General features: G+C 44.7%; 1 protein-coding gene, 1 non-coding gene and 1 pseudogene across 3 annotated transcripts in view; 1 reads left to right on the top strand and 2 right to left on the bottom strand.

Moving 5' to 3' along the window:
• Positions 1 to 368: 368 nt before the first annotated feature.
• LOC123344674 lies at positions 369 to 904 on the bottom strand (annotated as a pseudogene).
• A 3803-nt stretch (positions 905 to 4707) lies between these two features.
• Positions 4708 to 4789, bottom strand: TRNAL-UAG. Its single transcript has one exon. It is a non-coding gene; the product is annotated as a tRNA-Leu (tRNA).
• A 6201-nt stretch (positions 4790 to 10990) lies between these two features.
• EEF2K (eukaryotic elongation factor 2 kinase) overlaps positions 10991 to 18786 on the top strand; it is a 39056-nt gene continuing 31260 nt past the window's right edge. For both annotated transcript variants that reach the window (XM_044980548.1, XM_044980547.1), the window contains exon 1: positions 10991 to 11151. The gene's annotated coding sequence lies outside the window, so the exon portion shown is untranslated. The remainder of the gene's footprint in view (positions 11152 to 18786) is intronic.

Below are 18786 nucleotides of genomic sequence, written 5' to 3' on the forward strand. Positions count from 1 at the left end.
CGTGGCGGTTCTGGAACCAGATCTTGACCTGTACCTCGCTGAGCTTGAGGGCGTGAGCGATCTGCGAGCGCTCCGTCAGGCTCAGGTACTTCTTGCAGTGGAATTCCTTCTCCAGCTCCAGCAGCTGCTCGCTCGTGAAAGCCGTGCGCCTTTTTTTTTTTTTTTTTTTTTTTTTCTTTTCTTTTCCCGGCCGCTCGACGCTGGGACTTCAGGCGCGTCCCTCTTTTTTTTTTTTTTTTTTTTTTTTATCAATTCAGGCCACCAACACTATCTTCATTCAAGATTGGCAACAGTGGTACTAGTACTTATCTTGTTTTAGTTCTGTTTGCCTTCTTGATAGTTCACGATTTGTCTTCTAGTGACTTCAGTTATGAGTTTAGTTCTCTTTGCATTTTATTCATTTCCTTTGCCTCAGCCTTCTCATACTTTCCTCTCCTTCTCCTAGTGATAACCAGTACAATAATTCCAGCAACAATTGCTAGTACCACCACTACAATGACTGCAATAACACCAGCAGTCAGACGTTTCATGGAAAACTCTGGGGGCTTTTCATCAACATAATAGATTAGAGCTTGATCAAATTTTAGAGGTTCTTCACTGATGTTTATCTGTAGTGTGAGTCACCTTTGACATCTTTTTCAAAGTAGTAAACCACGTCAGATATATCCACACTCTTGGCAGACTTCTGGGAAACATTTTGTTTCAGTTCAATAGTGATATAAGGTTTTTCATACACAACATCAGTTATATACTCTGGATTCAGCGAGTAACGCTCCTTAAATTCATTTTTGATGATTTCCTTCAAAAGAGAAGCATCCACAGCTGTACTTCTCTCACTGTGTTTTGTTTCAATGATGATCCAGCTTGTTCTGACTAGTTCACTGCACTGTAAGTCTGTATCACATCGGGGTCACCATTTGTTGCATCGCAAGAGCAGGAACGAAGTCCAAGCAGAGAGAGAGAGTGTGTGTGTATGCATCCATCTTTATTCATTCCCAGCATGCTCTTATATACAACATGATAAGCAATCACAATTGCTAATTAGTTAATTAAACCCACACAGCCGCAGCTGTAACTCATAGGGTAATTATCATTCTACACACCTGTCTACCTATTCACAATTAGCTGGCCAATGAGAACAAGCCCAAAGCCAGCCCTTCACACACAATTCTCAATCCAGAAGCCTTCAGCATCTCACATTCAATCCCACACTCCCCCCTTTGAGAATACTCAACAAACCTTTTGGCTGAGTTTTCTCAAACTCTAAAAACAAAAAACAATTAAGCTCTAGACAACTGGGGTTAGTAATGGGGGGGGGTAATATCATTTACAATCCAATTAATATCACATTTCTCAGCAGGAGTCCCGAATTTCTTCCTGCCAGTATAGAATCCTTTGTTTCTTCACCAGGGTCAATTCTCAATGTCCTTTTAGTCAGGAATTTCTGGACTTTGGCAATGTCAGTGATGTGAGTGTTTTTTCTTCTTTTCCACCGCCGTCGTGGTTCAGCTGCTATGGGGGAAATTATCAGGACATTATTCTGTAGTGGTTTTGCTTCTTTCAAAAAAAATTCAAAAACACAATGGGGGCTGCAGCGGACAAGGGAGAGGTTTGCCAGCACGTCACCTTGCCCTTTTTTCCTGCCATTATAAAGCACAATGGAGCTAGTAAAAAAAATATATATATAGGCCAATCATCAGTAGAAAACTTCTCTTGATGTGAAGTGGTCTTTTTGCAATAAAAATCATGGGTCCAGGCAGTCAGTCTCCTGGTTCCAAGGAGTGGGGGGGGGGGGCTGCTAGGATCTTTGGGCAGCTCTTCCATACCTGTGAGAAGAGACAGCTAACACATTCCGTTAGTGCCTGGCAGGGTTTTTCAGCTCTCATTAGCTTTTTTGGGCGGTTTTTCAGCTCTCATTAGTCTTAGCTGTGAGCAATATGTCCTTGACCGGGGCCAGAAAAGAATGAGCTGTCTTCGGTTAACTCATTCTGTTCCTTTTCTTTCCCTGCTTGGCTTCTTTTAAACTGTAAATCCTGTGTCAGAACACCCAGCTGTTACAGCTCATACCGGAGAAGCATAACGGTTTTCTCGGCACTGTCCCTGGCTCAGACCAGCCAGCGTAGGACGCCTTCTCCAGGCTCCTGCCAAAACAACTTACTTGCTTGTAGGTCCAAACGACCTCCGGGGCCACGGCGCAAGACTCTGCCTGCGCCGTGCACTCCAACGTCTTCCCGTCCAGGGCTCGCTTCCAGCGGAGCACCTCCTCGTCCTGTGCCCGAAGGGCGGTCAGGAGGAGCCTCTCCAGCTCCCCCTCTTTCCTTAATAAATGAGGTAGTGCAGCAGGGGAACTCTTTTCCCCCTGTCGGTTCATAATGTGCCATAAAGGCTTCTGTGTTATCTTTTCTTCAGCGGATACAGCGGTACTCATAACTTAGCTGCTCTGCCCTTCTCCGCTGCGACTTATAGCTGCCCTTCTCCTCCGCGACTTATAGCCGCCCTTCTTCTCCGCGACTTATAGCCGCCCTTCTTCTCCGCGACTTATAGCCGCCGCTTTTCTCCGCGACTTATAGCCGCCCTTCTTCTCCGCGGCTTATAGCCGCCGCTTTTCTCCGTGACTTATAGCCGCCCTTCTTCTCCGCGGCTTATAGCCGCCGCTTTTCTCCGCGACTTATAGCCGCCCTTCTTCTCCACGGCTTATAGCCGCTCTCCTCTGGGCTCAGGTGCACCTCTCTTTTCGGACGCCCGGGGGCTTTTCCAGCTCCCCACCGCAGCTCCTCCGCCTGGAACAGGCCACCGACACTAGGCCACCGACACTATCATCATTTGATTCGAATCACGTCGGGGTCACCATTTGTTGCGTCTCGGTGCCTCTCAGGCGAGCACGGACAGAGCCCAACAATCAATGTGATTGGTAGCAAAGTCATTTATTTCTCTCCGGCATGCTCTTATATACAATTATGGCAGGCAATCAAGCAATTGCTAATTGGTTAATAAGATACACACAAGCACAGCTATAACTTCATAGGGTAATTGTCATCCTGTACAACTTTCTGATTTATTATCCTGTTTACTGCCTACTGGCAGATGAGAACCAGCCCAAGGCCAGCTTCGCACTACACAGCTCACAGCCTAATTAGCCCGTCCTTGAAGTCTAAACACTTCGGTTTCTCATATACCCATCTGCCAAGTTCCCACAACCATCCCTGTCCCTTTTCAGGGACCCCTCTCACAAGACCATGTCATTTCAGGAACTATGGTCTCTTCTAGAGTTGGGAGCAATAGAGGAAGTTCCTTACCAACACAAAGGGAAAGGGCTTTGTTCCTGGTACTTCCTAGTCCCAAAGAAATCTGGTGGCCGCCACTATATTTTAGATGTAAGAAAGCAGAACAAATACATCAAAAAAATTATGTTCAGGGTGGTCTACGATCCTTCTTTGGAGACTAGAGATTGATATAGTTCCCCCAAGCTACAGAACATGTACTGCCATGTGGCAATACATGCCTCCCACAGGAAGTACCTTTGTTTTCTAGTGAGCGCCAATCACTATCCATACACATTGCTCCCCCTCAGTCTATCTTCAGTCCTGAGGGTTTTCTCCAAGTGCATGGCAATGGTGGCAGCCCACCTATGACACTTGGACATTCAAATTTTTCCCTACTTGTACAATTGGCTAGTCCAAGCAGCATCCAGCAACCAGAGCTAGAACAGTGTCCTAGTCATCAGACAAGTCTTTTCCCGACTAGGCCTGCAATTAAATTTGCAAACAGCCCATTTACTCTCAATGCATAATGTTCATAGAGGGAGACCTTTGATGCAACACTAGCCACATCTTACCTCCCAGCTGAAAAATTCCATTCTATAGATACCCTTCCCAACATCCTCAAACAACAGTGAGAGCCCGCCTTCAGCTCCTAGGCCATATGGCATCATGTAACCCCATATGCCAGACTTCACCTTCACTGTCTGCAAGCCTGACTTCATTCTGTGCACTGTGCTTCCAGTTGCAGGCACCCTCTGAACATGTATCCACATGTTGCATACCTGCGCAAGAGCTCCACTCTCTGACTTGGTGGCTGGACCCAGCAAATGTCTGCAAAGGAGTCCCATTTTTGTCCCCATAACCAGCCATGACTCTGGTGGTGGCTGCTTCTATCAAAGATTGGGGGGGCCCATCTCAGTCAACTTCAGACTCAAGCCCAGGACAAGGCATCCATGATCTTCATTGCAGCAGCTTGGCTATCAATGTTGGTTCACAGACCTTCACCCTCTGTCTGTGCATCAATAACTGTTTCATTAGTTTCACCTCATCTGTCCCAGAAGCAGGGCAAATCTCTGCATAAGAGCCTGGAATCTGTCCACCTAACCACTTGCATGATCACTGGCTGAACACTCATGAGAAATCATGCTCCCAATAAGGTCCAGATTATTTTGGTGAGCAGCAGAAAATTCTCCACCAGAACCATATATGCATTGAAGGGGAAGAGGTTTCTATGGGGAAAGATACAAATTCACAAACATTAAGAAATATAAAGCAGACACAGAATAGCAGAGAAAGGTTATACCCCCTTCCTTCTAAATAACCCTCGGGCACATCACTATGCATGATGCCACGTCAGGCATAAAACTGGCATTCTTTCATTAGAAACGAATTTAAAATACTGGTAGGAAACTAACTAACTGGCCAAACCTGCAAATAAAAATTTTTCTGGCAGCGGTGGGATTCGAACCCACGCCATCGAAATGACTGGAGCCTAAATCCAGCGCCTTAGACCACTCGGCCACGCTACCACCTGATTGCTAGGGTGACCTTGAGGGCTATATAAAGAGGACAAGCGCTGACTCGGTGGGTTTTTTTTGCTTGGCTAGTCTCCTTTATTTTTGCCACTGAGTTTAAGCCACCAGCTGCTTAGCCAGGCGCTCGGCGGTGTTTGTCTGCTCCCCCAGAGAGGAGCCGGAGGGACTCCGTGCAGCGGGTATGTACAGCGACCTGGAGCTCCCGGGGAGCAGGCCGGCTGGTTAGGACGGCGTGTGGGGGCGGGGCGGGGCTCGCACCCCGCGGGAGCGGGCACAGCACGGGATAGCCCCTCGGGCCTCTCCGGCGCACCCGGGCAGCGGAGCGGCTGCTGCAGCGGCTCCCGGAGCGCGTGGCGTCTTCAGGGCGCCGAGTACAGCAGCGCAGCGTTAACGCGCAGGGGCAGCAGGTGGCGCTGCTGCGGCGTCGCTTCCCAGCGCAGCATTAACCCGCAGGGGCAGCAGGTGGCGCTGCTGCGGCGTCGCTTCCCTGCCTGCTGCACCTGGCTGTAGCCATCATCGTCCCGCTGCGTGGCCCATGGCGCGCACGTGTCCCTGCCCTGGTTCTGCAACGTGTCAGCCCCGTTCTGATCTGGCGCCGCACCCAGCGCCTCTCCCGTCCCCGGGGGACTCCGCTCCTCCCCAGCTCCGGCAAAACCCACTGATACCGGCACCTGTAGCCGCCCCCTGCCCTACTGCTGCGGGTGGAATTAAAGGGTCCACCCTGGCTGAAGGCCCCGGGGGCCTTTTTGAAGATGTCAAAGCATATTAAAAGCAGCAAAGAGTCCTGTGGCACCTTATAGACTAACAGACGTTTTGCAGCATGAGCTTTCGTGGGTGAATACCCAGATTGTCGGCTTGCATCCGACGAAGTGGGTATTCACCCACGAAAGCTCATGCTGCAAAACGTCAGTTAGTCTATAAGGTGCCACAGGACTCTTTGCTGCTTGTACAGATCCAGACTAACACGGCTACCCCTCTGATAACTTGAAAGCAAATTAAGCAGCCAGTCCGCGCCACCCCCCGGGCAAAGGATATTTAATTCGGTTTCGGGCAAAGATGCTATCCCCGAAATAAGGATGACGATGACTGCAGCCTACAATCTTTTTATTTGTTAATAATTATGGCTACTGCAGCCACCCCAGAGCTATCTTTCTGCTACTTGTGCTAGGAGTTGCTTTTTCTATTTCTCTATAGCCCACCTCATGAGCTAAGCAGATGCTGCATTTTGTTCCAAATTAACAACTTCGCTTCTTACCAGAACTAAAAAAAAAATCTGACATGTTCAGACTTTTACCATTTGCCTCTTTTAACTCAAAAATAATTGAATGATTTTGTTTAATATACAGTAAAAAGGTGTTTTCCCCTTAGATATTTCCCAGCCAGCAGTGATTAATCAGACAGGCTATAAACCAACAAAAACTGGTTGTTAATAAGGGAAATAAGAACAGGAGTACTTGTGGCACCTTAGAGACGAACACATTTATTTGAGCATAAGCTTTTGTGGGCTACAACCCACTTCATCGGATGCAGGGAATTTGTGTGTGTGTCTGCATTGTTGATAGACTTTCAGGGCATTAATTTGCTAGGCTGCCACTATAAATTAATTTTGAATGTTCTCAAGAATGAATCAAATAAATTAAATGCAAAGCTGCTACACTGTAGTAGAAAAAATTGTTTTCTAATAACATATTAAGACATTTAAACTGAAAACCAAGAATAAAAAATACTGCATATGTGTGCAACAGGGCTAAGTTAAAACTATTTAATTTTTGCATTTTTTACTTTTGAATATTTTAATTCAGACTTTCACTAAAAAATTTGAGTGATATCCTTTAAAAATAAAATATCAATGCTTAGTAAAATTAGAATTTAAAGTGTCCTAATTAGTATTCAAAAGTCACACCTCATTAAGGAGAATGGGGTAGAAGGAAGGGTGAATTTTGTATTTTGCTGCTACAATTAGGTTGGATTGTCCCCCTAGGTCCATGCATCCATCCGTGAAGAGATGTTCTCCTCTTTGTGCAGAAGGAAGGCTAAGCTGCCGCTCTATTCTGGAGAGTGTTGGTGAGAAACCAGTCATATCAGGACATTGTTTATCAACTGAGGGTTACAAATTCCCCACCCCTTCCATGAGTCATTAAAGACATTTATGGGAGTTGCGAGGCACTGGCAATTTTATTACAATTCTAAAACAAAAAATATAAATGTTCACCATTACTTTGGGGAGGCCAAAACAGTCAATGTTTGTGAGGTTAAATATAGTAGTTGTAGCATACTACTATTGTTGTAGCATTTCTGCTATTACTTTTATAATAACTGTAAAGAGATCACAACAGTTTACTTTGAATAAGCAGTTAAGCAGAAAAGATTGAGGAAACACTGGCCTAGTTCATACCTCTCGGAGCTATTATTTCAGATTGTCTGCAGTCTCAGGAATATATCCTGCATTGGGTCACATTCAGGTTACAGCCACACTATATATTTAAAGGAGTTTGTAACCAGTTACTAGCATGGTTGTCTCTAAACATGGCTGTGTCCAACATTCAGTTATTAATTGTTTCATCCTTGCTAATGGTCTAGGTTGGCATAATGTAACCATAGCACATTATTTTTATTGCAGTGAGGACAGGATATTTTTCCTACAACTGCGCCTGTATAATCAATTTGACAGGTCCTCCTTCCTCTGAGCCTTCTGCAGTAGGACATCCCAGAGTGCATTGGTAAACAAGCTGCTGGTGCTGCTCTCTGTATGTCCTCTAGTCTCATTCCCCAGCACTATGGGATTGTTCTTCATGTTTCCCCAAAAGGCATATGTACAGCTATGCTTCTGCAGCAGAGTAAGAGCTGTGCTGTGGCTATGCAAACAATGGTTATAATGGCAGAGGGCCTGACTAATAAGTGATTAAGGTGTCTGGGTCTCTACATAGTTACAAAATCACAGATGCAGCATAGTGTGAAGGGGGGCTTCAGAAGGTTTACTTCACAAACAAAAGGTGGTGGAAATTTTTCTGCTTTAATGAAAGGTTATGCTCTGCAGGAAATGAGATTGCCAGAGGCTGTAGGGGGGTTGTATCAATTAATGGCACAATCTAGCTGCTGCTGCTTTTGTTTTTTTTATATGAAAAGACATACTCTGCAGCCAAAATTGCAGGGATCCTGAAATCAGAAAATCCATTTTCCCCAAGACACACATACATACACACACATTCCCCCTCTCCATCCCCCAGTTAAGGTAGTTGTGTTTTTTTTTTAATTAGTACATTTGTTTTTTGGGGGAGAATTCTGCTCTGCATATTGCAATGAAATATTAGTCTCAGCCGTAGCATTAGAACAGCAAGTGTTGTCTCTCTCAGCTCAGCTGCTGGGCCTGTCAGAGAAGACCAGATATTGTGCAGGTCTCCCAATCTGCACATGACATCACAAAAGGCAGTAAGGACTGATTCTGTAACTTTTACTCGTGCTGAGCATTTACTCATATGAGTAATCTTAATAAGCGTTACGTATCATGAGCAAGAGTTGCAGAATCTGACCTTAGCAGATGCCCACTGAATATAATGAAGCCAGAATTTGTTTACAGGGAGAAGATTGCATTTTTTGCCATTGGCCCACAACTCATAAATCGGATTTTGCTCAAATATTCCACAAAATTCAGTTTTGGACAGTGACCAAATATGGAAAATTTCAGCCCAGCAAGCGAATGTTTTACAAAGTTATGAGTGAGCATGTACTAGGTGTTATAATGGAGACTGTTTTGCAACTTTATTTAGAGTGCATAACCCTATATAATTTCTCTTGGTCAGATTAAATTAAAAAGCACACACACACTACATTTTAGAGGTTGAACTAAAGATACGGGGAGCAAAGTCATTTTTACAGACAAAAATTAGTGCAATAAGTAATTTTGTATTCTGGTGCTGAGAATCCGATGGTAAAAGGGCATGTTAGAAAAAAAGAGAGATTATGATGGTTGCTGCATTCAGAAATCGTGTTGATTACAGAGAAAGCACAGTAATTTTATTAACCACACAAGCATACAATTTGGACTGGAGTCATCTCAGGATTCTGGGAACACTGATGTTTCCCTGTAGGCACATTCAGAGGCTTAACACAGGCACTGGCATAATTATTCCTGCTCTAGTCTTTGCGCAGGGGGATTAGAATTCCACACATAGGCAGCAAAATTATAACTTGTTGTGCACAAATTATTAGTTATCAATCCTGGTCCTTTTTCACACATACTTTTCATACAAATGTGTGGAATGTATGTGGTTAAAGTAGCATATAATATATTTAACTTCTGAAAAGAAGCAATAATACTTTGCCCTGTGTTTATAAAAAAAAATTCAAACTGTTTCATAGCATTTAAACTCTCTAAAGTGACTAATATAGGTAACTAATGGACAGAAACAAGCACAACAGTGATAAAATCTTAATTGAATCAAGTGAAATTGGCTCAGAAATTCACATGCAAAAGATCAGGGCAGTAGATCTGCTATCTGCTGTAATTATTTAGTTATTTACTGCATTACACTACTGTACGTGCTGGATGCTATTTAGAATAGGAAGCTACAGGAACATTCCACTAGTGGAAATTATCTTCTGTGTCCAGAAAATTGGATTGCAATATTTTGAAGAGTGCTATGTTAAAATATACCAATATTATTATTCATGTCCATCATTACACTGAAGAGCTGTTGAATTTTAAATACAAAGGAATGTATTTTCTGGACACTGGTATCTGTAGACTGTATTGCATTTCACTGACTTTTGTATCAGTTTGTTTTTTTTCTGTGTTCTTGGAAGTAAAGTGGGCAAAGAGAACTAATACATTATTTCACTGACTCCATTCCAGTAAGAATTCATCTGCAGTATTCCAGGAATATAAAATATAAATGTTTGGATATGTGTTTATATAGTAATTTTTCATATTGCATACAAGGATTTACTTTGTGTCTCTCAATTCATTGTCAAGAGTAATTTACACTTTTCTGTTGGGTTTAGTCAAGGCAAAATGTGAAGCTTTTTGAAACTGCCACATTAGAAACGTTATGTAAGCACATGACCTTCCTTTTCATTACTGTTACAATTACAGTGTATTCCTACCTGATTTTTAATGGCTATTGTGACTGTTGACTAACATTAAAGAAGATGTTTTGGTTTTTTTTTCCTCCCCCCTCCCTTATACTGTTTACAATGCGCTTCAGGAACATTTATGGCAAAATGTTGCTTTCAAACAGCATGTACTGTTGTATTTTTATTTTTTTTTGCATCTGGGCAGTAATATCTTGCAAAGTCAAACTACAGTCTAGAAAATATGTACACATTACCTGTTTGATCTGGCAGCCTTTTCACAAACAGAACTCTCATTTACCTCAGTGGCAGTAGCATACAGCTAAGGACATATATGAATATCCTATGGTGTAAATGTGTGTGTGTGTGTGTAGCTCCCATTATTGTTAATAATGTAGAGTGTAAACCCTAGTGCAGTCAGATAATAAGATAAACAGTGGGCATCTAACCGATCATTCTAACCCATTTATTTTGGGTGTTTCAGAACAGGAGTGGGACACAAGGTGTACTTTGAACGCTGGTCCTTGTGAGTAGGTCTCCAGTAACTGTTTGGTACCTTTCGCTAGCAATAGCCACAGGGAAGAAAACTAAAAAATGAGAAGGAAAAGACTCTTGGGGGTCCTGCAGTCGCTTCAGCGGCTGGTGACCCGGCCCCCCACTATTCTGCTGGCTGGAATGGAGGAGGCGATGCTGAGAGTTTGGGGGTCCCAAGGCAGTGTCTGTCACGTGTCCCTAATTAGTCTCTCCAAGCACGAGACCAGATGGGAGGGACAATGTTTCCTGGTGCCACACTCTAGTTTCAACACTCATGAGCCCCCGCAAATCGTAAGGAGCAGGTGCTGAGGCTGGGCTGATGCAACCGGCAACAAGCGGAGGGCACTGGCGGGGGGGGGGCGTTGTAAGGGTCTGGGGCTGCTTTACACCACGTGTGGGGATGGGAGGGAGCTCACACTCCGCGCCGGCTGTAGCTTCTCGTCCCCGTGCAGAGAGCCCCTGTGCAGGAGGCAGCGACACCCCAGGCCTGCCTGCTGCAGTACCGCCCTCCGCCAGCCTGCGGAGGGAGGGTGCAGGCAGCGCGCTCGCCCGCCCCCGCGGGGACTGCGAAGGAGAGCGAGAGAGGCTGATTCCGAGACCAGACGCGAGCTGTCCGCGTGCGCTCCCCGGGGCAGCAGCTGGCGCGTGACCCTCGGAGGGAAGCGCTCGTCGGTGTTTGTGTGCAGCTGCAGCGGGGAGAAGAGCCTTGCCTCCTTGCCTGCTGCTCCGGGAGCCGAGTGTGTCTGCACAAGGTAGGCCAGGCATTGCACCGTGTGTCTGTCTGCGCAAGGCAGGCCAGGCTCTGCCATGGAGCCTGCTTCTCCGCCTTGGTTTTGCCGGGCTCCCCGATTAGCAGCATATCTTCTCCGTGCACGGTGGGAGGGGGTCAGGAGGTTGTTTCGCTGGGCAGGGCTGGCAAACGGCTCGGCCTGCAAACCCTGCTGAGTCTGTGTGCCCGCTCTAGCGCTCAGTATGGCACGTTACACATGGACACATTTGTATTTTAACACCCATTTTTAGTAATAATTGATTCCCCTTATTCAGTATACTAGCGTATTCACACAATATTATCCAGAATATTACAGTTTACCGTAGTATTACTACCTGTTTGGGGACTATTTATGTGCCATAGGTGCAGTATTTTTAAGGAAGAGCTCTTCTTGTCCTGTTGCATACATGCCAGTCATCCCTGTTTTATTTTACTTTTTCACAGAGCTGTTTCTTTTTTCCCCCCCCTACTTGATCCTGGCAAAAATTTCCCATTATAGCACTAAAAAGTCTTTCCCTGTTTTTCTCTGTAAATGCCCCCAGTTGACAGCTTTTGAATGTTGGCAAATATGTTGTAGTATTTAGACCAGGGCCATTACTGTAGAATACTAACCTTCCTTTTTACAGAGGCCATTACTATACTGTGATGTTTTTACAAGAGCTGCCTGTTACTGTAGAAGGCGGTGTGTGTGTGTGTGAATTATATGTAAAGTTCATAAACGTCCAATGGCTAATGAAATTAAAGGCCTGTTGTGAGTTGGGGTGGGATTGAATTTGTCAGTGATCAGGGAATGGTAATTTGCTCTTTGTAAAACCATATTTCCGATGACAGTTTCCTCCCAAGGAGCTTTTTGCCTGTTTCTGAGTGGAGGATGAGATGTTACCAGACTGTTTCGACTGCAGATTGTTGATGTAATGACCCTAAAATGTACTAGTCAGCAGTTTTTCTTCTCAACAGTCTGCATGCTGCTTTGTCCAACTAGCCAAAGGAATACAGTATGTGAGAATCAAACAGATGGAGGGGAAATAATTCCCATTGACACCTCAGTTTATTGCCAAGGTTGAGCTGTGACATGTTGCCTTGCACGAGGGGGAAGAACATTGTATGCACAGTAGAAATGATTAAACTCATGCTGTGTTAATGTACCAAACTGTCACAAAAAGAAAATGTTACTAAACCGTTCAGATTTTGATGTACACAGAATAAGATTTTTTTTAAAATGAAAAAGGATGGATAGAATTACAGACAATAATGAACAGATATAATTCAGTTTAATCCAAGTAATGCAATATCTGGAATCAAATTGAAAAGCACACTTAAAAGTTGTGATCTACTTTTTAGAAGGAAACATAACAATGGAGAGTGGGGGTAGTTCTGGGTGCAGGGAGAGAGGTAGTTAGGGGCTGTGTGTGGTTGGGGGTAGCTCAGGGTGCAGGGAGAGAGGTAGTTAGGGTCTGTGTGTGGACAGGGGGGTAGCTTAGGATGCAGGGAGATGGGTAGCTAGGGGCTGTGTGTGGGCAGGGGATAGCTCAGGGTGCAGGAAAAGGGGTAGCTGGGGCTGTGTGTGGCTCAAGGTGCAGGGAGAGGGGTAGCTCAGGGTGCAGGGAGAGGGGTAGATAGGGATGGTGTGCAGGTAGGGGGGGTAGCTCAGGCCAGGTGCAGGGAGAGATGTAGCCAGGGGCTGTGTGCCAGGAGGGCTCCCCTGCAGTCCCTGTTTCTTGAGGGCTCTGCCAGCCATGGAGCCAGGTCCCACACCCTTGCAGCTCTTACCTGCTGTGTGAGCAAAGGTGTCTTGGAGCTGAGGAGCAGCTTCAACCCAAAATCAGTGTCAGGTTTTGAAAATTTTGGCTGTAACTTCCCTAGGAGAGTTTTCAAAGCTGCCTAAAGGATTTGGACTTGCAGTTCCTATGAGAATAAATGAGAAATTGGCATCTAAATCCCTCAGGTGTCTGATAATCTCCATCCCCTGTGTCTTGCTTTCCAGGTCTGTAAAATGGAATATGTAACTCAGGGGTATTTTAAGGATTCTTTACCTAATGTTTATGAAGCGTTTTGAAGGACTAAAGCACCACATGGTGTAAGTGCAAACCATTGACGCTTTCATTAGTCTAGTACCTGAGGGGGCTCCAGCTATGGAAGATGAGGGAAGTTGCTCTGTGTATTTCACCTCTGCCTTGTAAATGTGCACAGAAAAAGCTGATCATCTGCCTGCCCAGTGTCCTTTCAGCCTATGCTGCAAGAACCTGCCAAAATTCACATTAAACAAATGTTTGTCAGTAAATTTGTCAAACTCAGCTAAACCCCTTGTGAACGTTTGGAAGCTTGTTTTGTGCTGTTCCAAATCTATGCATCTTGGGCATCAGCTTTCGCCTGGGAGGACAGTTTGAGACTGGAGGAGAGCTAGGGTAGAGCGGGAACTAGGGGTGAAATCCTGGCCACATTAAAGTCAATGAAAAAACTCCTGTTAATTTCACTGGGGCCAGGAAGTAGTTTAGCTCATGGGCAGGGGGAATCTGTTTTAAGTTTAGAAGCAGTATGAAAAAAAGGCAGGAAGTTGAGAGAGGGAGACAAACTCGCATATCAGGAGGAAATCTGATCGTGTATAATGAGGCGCATGTTCCTAATCGGGGGTTGCTGGGCAGCACATACAGCTGATGGGCCAAATTCAGCCCTAGCAGAAACAGGTGCAATTCCTCTACTTCAGTGGAGCTGCCCCTGACACCAGGCCTGAAATGTCACTTTCTCTGTTTTAGACGCTATATTTGGGTGGCCCTTATACACTCTTGGAACTGGCATGCTACTGCAACTAGTGAGTAGGCACAATACCACCCTGAGAGGTGTCCCTGCACTCCCATGAGGGATCCCAGGTCTCACTCAGTCATTCTAGAGCAGAGGTGGGCAAACTTTTTGGCCCAAGGGCCACATCTGGGTATGGAAATTGTATGGCAAGCTGTGAATGCTCATGAAATTGGGGGTGGAAAGGTGGGAGGGCTCCGGCTCAGGGTGCAGGCTCTGGGGTGGGGCCGGAAATGGGGAATTCAGGGTGTGGGAGGGAGCTCCGGGCTGGGGCAGAGGGTTGGGGTGTCGGGGGGAGGGCTCAGGCTGGGGATGCGAGGTCTGGGATGGGGTTGGGGGTGCAGGAGGGTGCTCCAGGCTGGGACGGAGGTGTTCAGAAGGTGGGAGTGGGATGAGAGCTGAGGCACGGGGTTGGAGCATGGGAGGGTATCAGAGGTGCAGGCTCCTGGTGATGCTTACCTCAAGTCGCTCCCAGAAGTGGCGGCATGTCCCCCCTCTGGCTCCTGTGTGGAGGCGTGGCCAGGTGCCTTTGCGTGCTGCCTGGTCCGCAAGCACTGCCCCTGCAGCTCCCATTGGCTGTGGTTCCTGGCCAATGGAAGCTGCAGGGACAGCGCTTGGGACGGGACCCCATGGCTGCCTCTATGTGTATGAGCCAGAGGAGGGACATGCCACTGCTTCCGGGAGCGGTGCAGAGCCATGGCATGCATAGAGAGGGGCAAGCCCCGGACTCCGCTCCCCGGCGGGAGCTCAAGGGCTGGGTTAAAACATCTGAAGGGCCGGATGTGGCTCTCGAGCCGTAGTTTGCCCACCCCTGTTCTAGAGACACAAGCAGGGGCTGAGCACCTCACATTGCTCAGAAGTGTGACTGACTTATTGAGGACTGGAGTCAGTGGGGTTTGAAAAGAGTCTTCTAATATGGAACTTTAAGAGTGTGTATGGGGAGTGAGGGGCGTAAAGCCAGGAAAACATGAAAGATCAGCAGGGTATCAGCAAGGATGTGAAAACCTGCCTGGTGCATTGCTTCTGCACCGAAGCGTGAAATCCACAGCTATCCCAACATGGAGCTGAATTAATAATAACAATGTATCTGTTTGAGTTCTGCTGAATCATCATTAATAGTCTCTCGAGGAAGATATGCATGGAAATCTCCACCCGTCACTGTGGGTGGAACCTGAGCCTCAGTAAACATGCTTCCCATTGTTCCACTATTTTATTTCTTAATAAGTTGCTCCAGTGGGTAACACAGTGGTGAGTGATTCAGTGCTCACCGTCCACAATTTCTCTAGAATTGATATAATTAGATATGTGAAGTTAGTAAGACAAGAGTCCACACACAGCTTCTCTTTTTGATGTGCACATGACTTCCATTACTATTTGCTTTAGTAGCAGTTAGATGCATAGAAAGCCTCTGTGAAACACTTGCTCTTACTGTCACTCAGGAATTATAGGAAAAGGATTAACTAATGTTAATATAAACATGTGATGTTGTTGCATCATGTTGCTGAATTTTTGCTTTCTGCACTTCTCTGTTAGTAGTGGGTATAGTAGGATCCAATTCCTACTTGTTGTTACCTTTTAAAATGTTAACAATCATTTACCAAAGTTTTAAAAACTGATGAAGTGTCATCTTTTTATTTCATGTTACTAGTCCCATTAAATGAGCTGTAATAAACTAGTTGTGGAATATTTTTAACTGAGATACATCCAGTATAGCTTGCAATGGAAGTAGACCAATTGTAATTTTAGCCAGTGACTGACCTATGTAAGAGCAGATGGTGAAATGCTTTGGTGTATCAGATCAGGAAGATTTGTAGGAAGTTGATTCCTAGTCCCAAGAGTGATGGGTCATATTTGACCTGCTTTTGTATAACTTTGGAACCAAGTGCCACCTTGTGTCCTCTTCTATCCCCACTGTTTGCAAGGGCCTGGATTGCTGAATTAATGCAGTTAATAACAGAGAGAATGAGTCAGCGTTGACGATGGCCAGTTTTTCAGGAAACGTCCCCACGTTGTGGCAGGGAATTGTAAGGAAGTTGAGAGCATAGGAGTTAAATGGAGAGTGACCATGTCATAGTGATGAATTAAATTAACAACAGATACTTTGTTAAAGAGTGCTCTGATTTTTGACCTATTCCGATTGCTGTTGACTAAATGATTGTCTACATTTGTCTGCACTTTTAAAATTAATGAAAACATGGCAGGATTCTCTGTCCTTTCCAAAAATCAGTCTCTCTCTCCTATTTTCATTTGGAAAGAGACTTCTTCATTTCAGGCTGGATTGTGACATGCCTAATACATTCTAGATAAAATGTTGTCTATTCAGGACAGTTATACCAGTATAAGCTAAGGTGTGAGTTTAAACAACTATAGTTGTTGGTATCACTCCTTGTTTGAGCACTCTTATTACAATAGGAGATGATCTTTTTTTGGTTTAGCACAGGGGTCGGCAACCTTTCAGCAGTGGTGTGCCGAGTCTTCATTTATTCACTATAAATTTAAGGTTTCACATGCCAATAATACATTTTAACCTTTTTAGAAGGTCTCTTTCTATAAGTCTATAATATATATATAACTAAACTATGGTTGTATGTAAAGTAAATAAGGTTTCAGAATGTTTAAGAAGCTTCATTCATTCATTCTGCCAGGACCCGGGCAGTGTGAGTGCCACTGAAAATCAGCTCACGTGCCACCTTTGGCACCCGTGCCATAGGTTGCCTACCCCTGGTTTAGCATATGCCACTTTGGAAGGAGTCTGCGCTAACTGAAAAATGTCATCAGAGTATCCACACAGGGAGTAATACTAAGTTATACTGGTATATCAATTTAACTGTATCAGTGTAATTATACTGTAATTATACTAGTGTAACTGGTAAAACTTTCCCATGTAGACAGGCCCTAAAGGATGGTGCATCAGGAGCAATTGTCACAGGCCCAAGGACTCCCTCAGGCAGATTGGTAATAGAAATCTGTCACACAGTTGTGCCTGGCTGAGCTTCCCAAGGGTAGTGTGCCTTCACACCGCTCCTTACACAGGCCAATTGCTATGTGCCACACTTTAGACCTTTTATATTAATTTTAAGGGTGTTTTAAATCTTTCCTCCTGAAGGTTACGCTGTGTATCAGTGAGAGAGTTACAATTTCAATCTTTTGCAGTCAGAGAGCTGATGTGGAAAGTATTTTGGCACTGACAGTTATTTTCCTCTAGAATAATTACCTTCTGTGAAATTTCTGATGGACATAATTGAAAAGCCCTACCATTGTTTCAGAATATCAACAATTTGTGTAAGCTTATTATGAAGGGGAGCAGGTGCCGCAATGGGTAGTGTTCTTAAAAAATGCAGCAAAGTTTAAAAAAGGGAGAAGAGGGCTAGAAATAAGTTTGTTCTTCATAAGAAACACCCCTGATTGTACAAAAAACAGGCTAAATTAAGAGCAAAGAAGGGAGATGATCTGCCCTTACCCCAAATCCATTGTCAGACTGTGGACAGAAGTAGATCATTGTGTATTCCAGTTCTGCATGTGCTGTTGTGATGTCAGTTCCTGTATTACATAGTTCTGCAGAAGTAACTGAAACTTTGAAACAGAGTTTTCCTACTTAGAAGGTAATAAAAATTTAACACTAGATTAGATTCATGTTGTATTCCTCACCTTAGAAAAGACAGTTCCTGGAGACAAGGCAGAGGAAATTAAATAACTGGAATATTAAAAAATTTAAGTCAGGTGTGGCCAAAATGCATCTCACAGGCCCAGTGTGACACATAGAGTTCTATGATCTATCCTGCCATCATCCCATCTTTCACATGGGAGTGGAGTCCATGCCAGTATGTGATGCTCCATCTTAATCAGAGTGGAGGCTGTTCAGATAAAGATGGCCTATTACATGCTGACACCTGTAGTGGGGTTACACCTGCGCCCAGGAGACTAAGGGTGGTCTGCAGACTATGCCATTTTATTTAAGCTAGCTATACCCCTTGGGATCCTGATAAGTATTCAGGAAGGTTCAATGCTTTTGCAAAGTTTTTGGACCATTGAGATTAGTTATGAGGAAAGATCATGGAACTACTAGGGAGAGAAGAAAAATGACTTCCTGGTGATCTTCCAGCGGGGTGTCATTTTGTTTTGTTTTTTCTTTAGCTATGACAGAACTTGATAATTGTCTCCCAGGCCTGTTTACTACAAAAGAATACAAATACAAATTCCCAGGGGCAGGAATTAGGGAATATGAGCTAGATGCTCATGGTTTTGTCACATAATGAACAAATGGGGTAGGTTGCTGAAGCAGGGAGCACCAGGGAGTTGATAGAATTAGCCCAGTTTATTATTTATGGTTGACGTGCCTATTGATGTATAGTGTCTAAACTCGATGATCGATGGGTCTGGAGCCTCTGGAACAGCCATCCAATAGGAGTGGGATGAGGGCAAGAGACTTACTTATTTTAATCTGGATCTTGATAAATTTATGAAGGTGATTATATGACAGGGTTGCCTGCAATAGCAAGCGCCTGGACTCAATGACTCAGGAAGTCCCTTCCCATCCTATGTCTCTGATAAAACACACAAGCTACCTACAGTGGGTAACAAAGAGAGATTGCTAAAATATACCATTTTATCTACAAAATTCTGAACTCTGGGGAGAAAACAGAGATTGGCCTTTAAAAGCCATTGGATTAGGAAAGCTTTTTGGGTGGATAGAGTGGGAAAAGTGTGACTGTTTTGCTTCAACACAGGGCCTGTCTTTGCCAGATAGAGACATTTTGGTATGTGTGAACTAATGTCATCCCAGACCCTGGGCCTGTTCCATAGACCACTGAAATCTGCCGGA

The sequence above is a fragment of the Mauremys mutica genome, chromosome 11 (assembly GCF_020497125.1).
Source record: "Mauremys mutica isolate MM-2020 ecotype Southern chromosome 11, ASM2049712v1, whole genome shotgun sequence".
Classification (NCBI taxonomy): Eukaryota; Metazoa; Chordata; order Testudines; family Geoemydidae; genus Mauremys; species Mauremys mutica.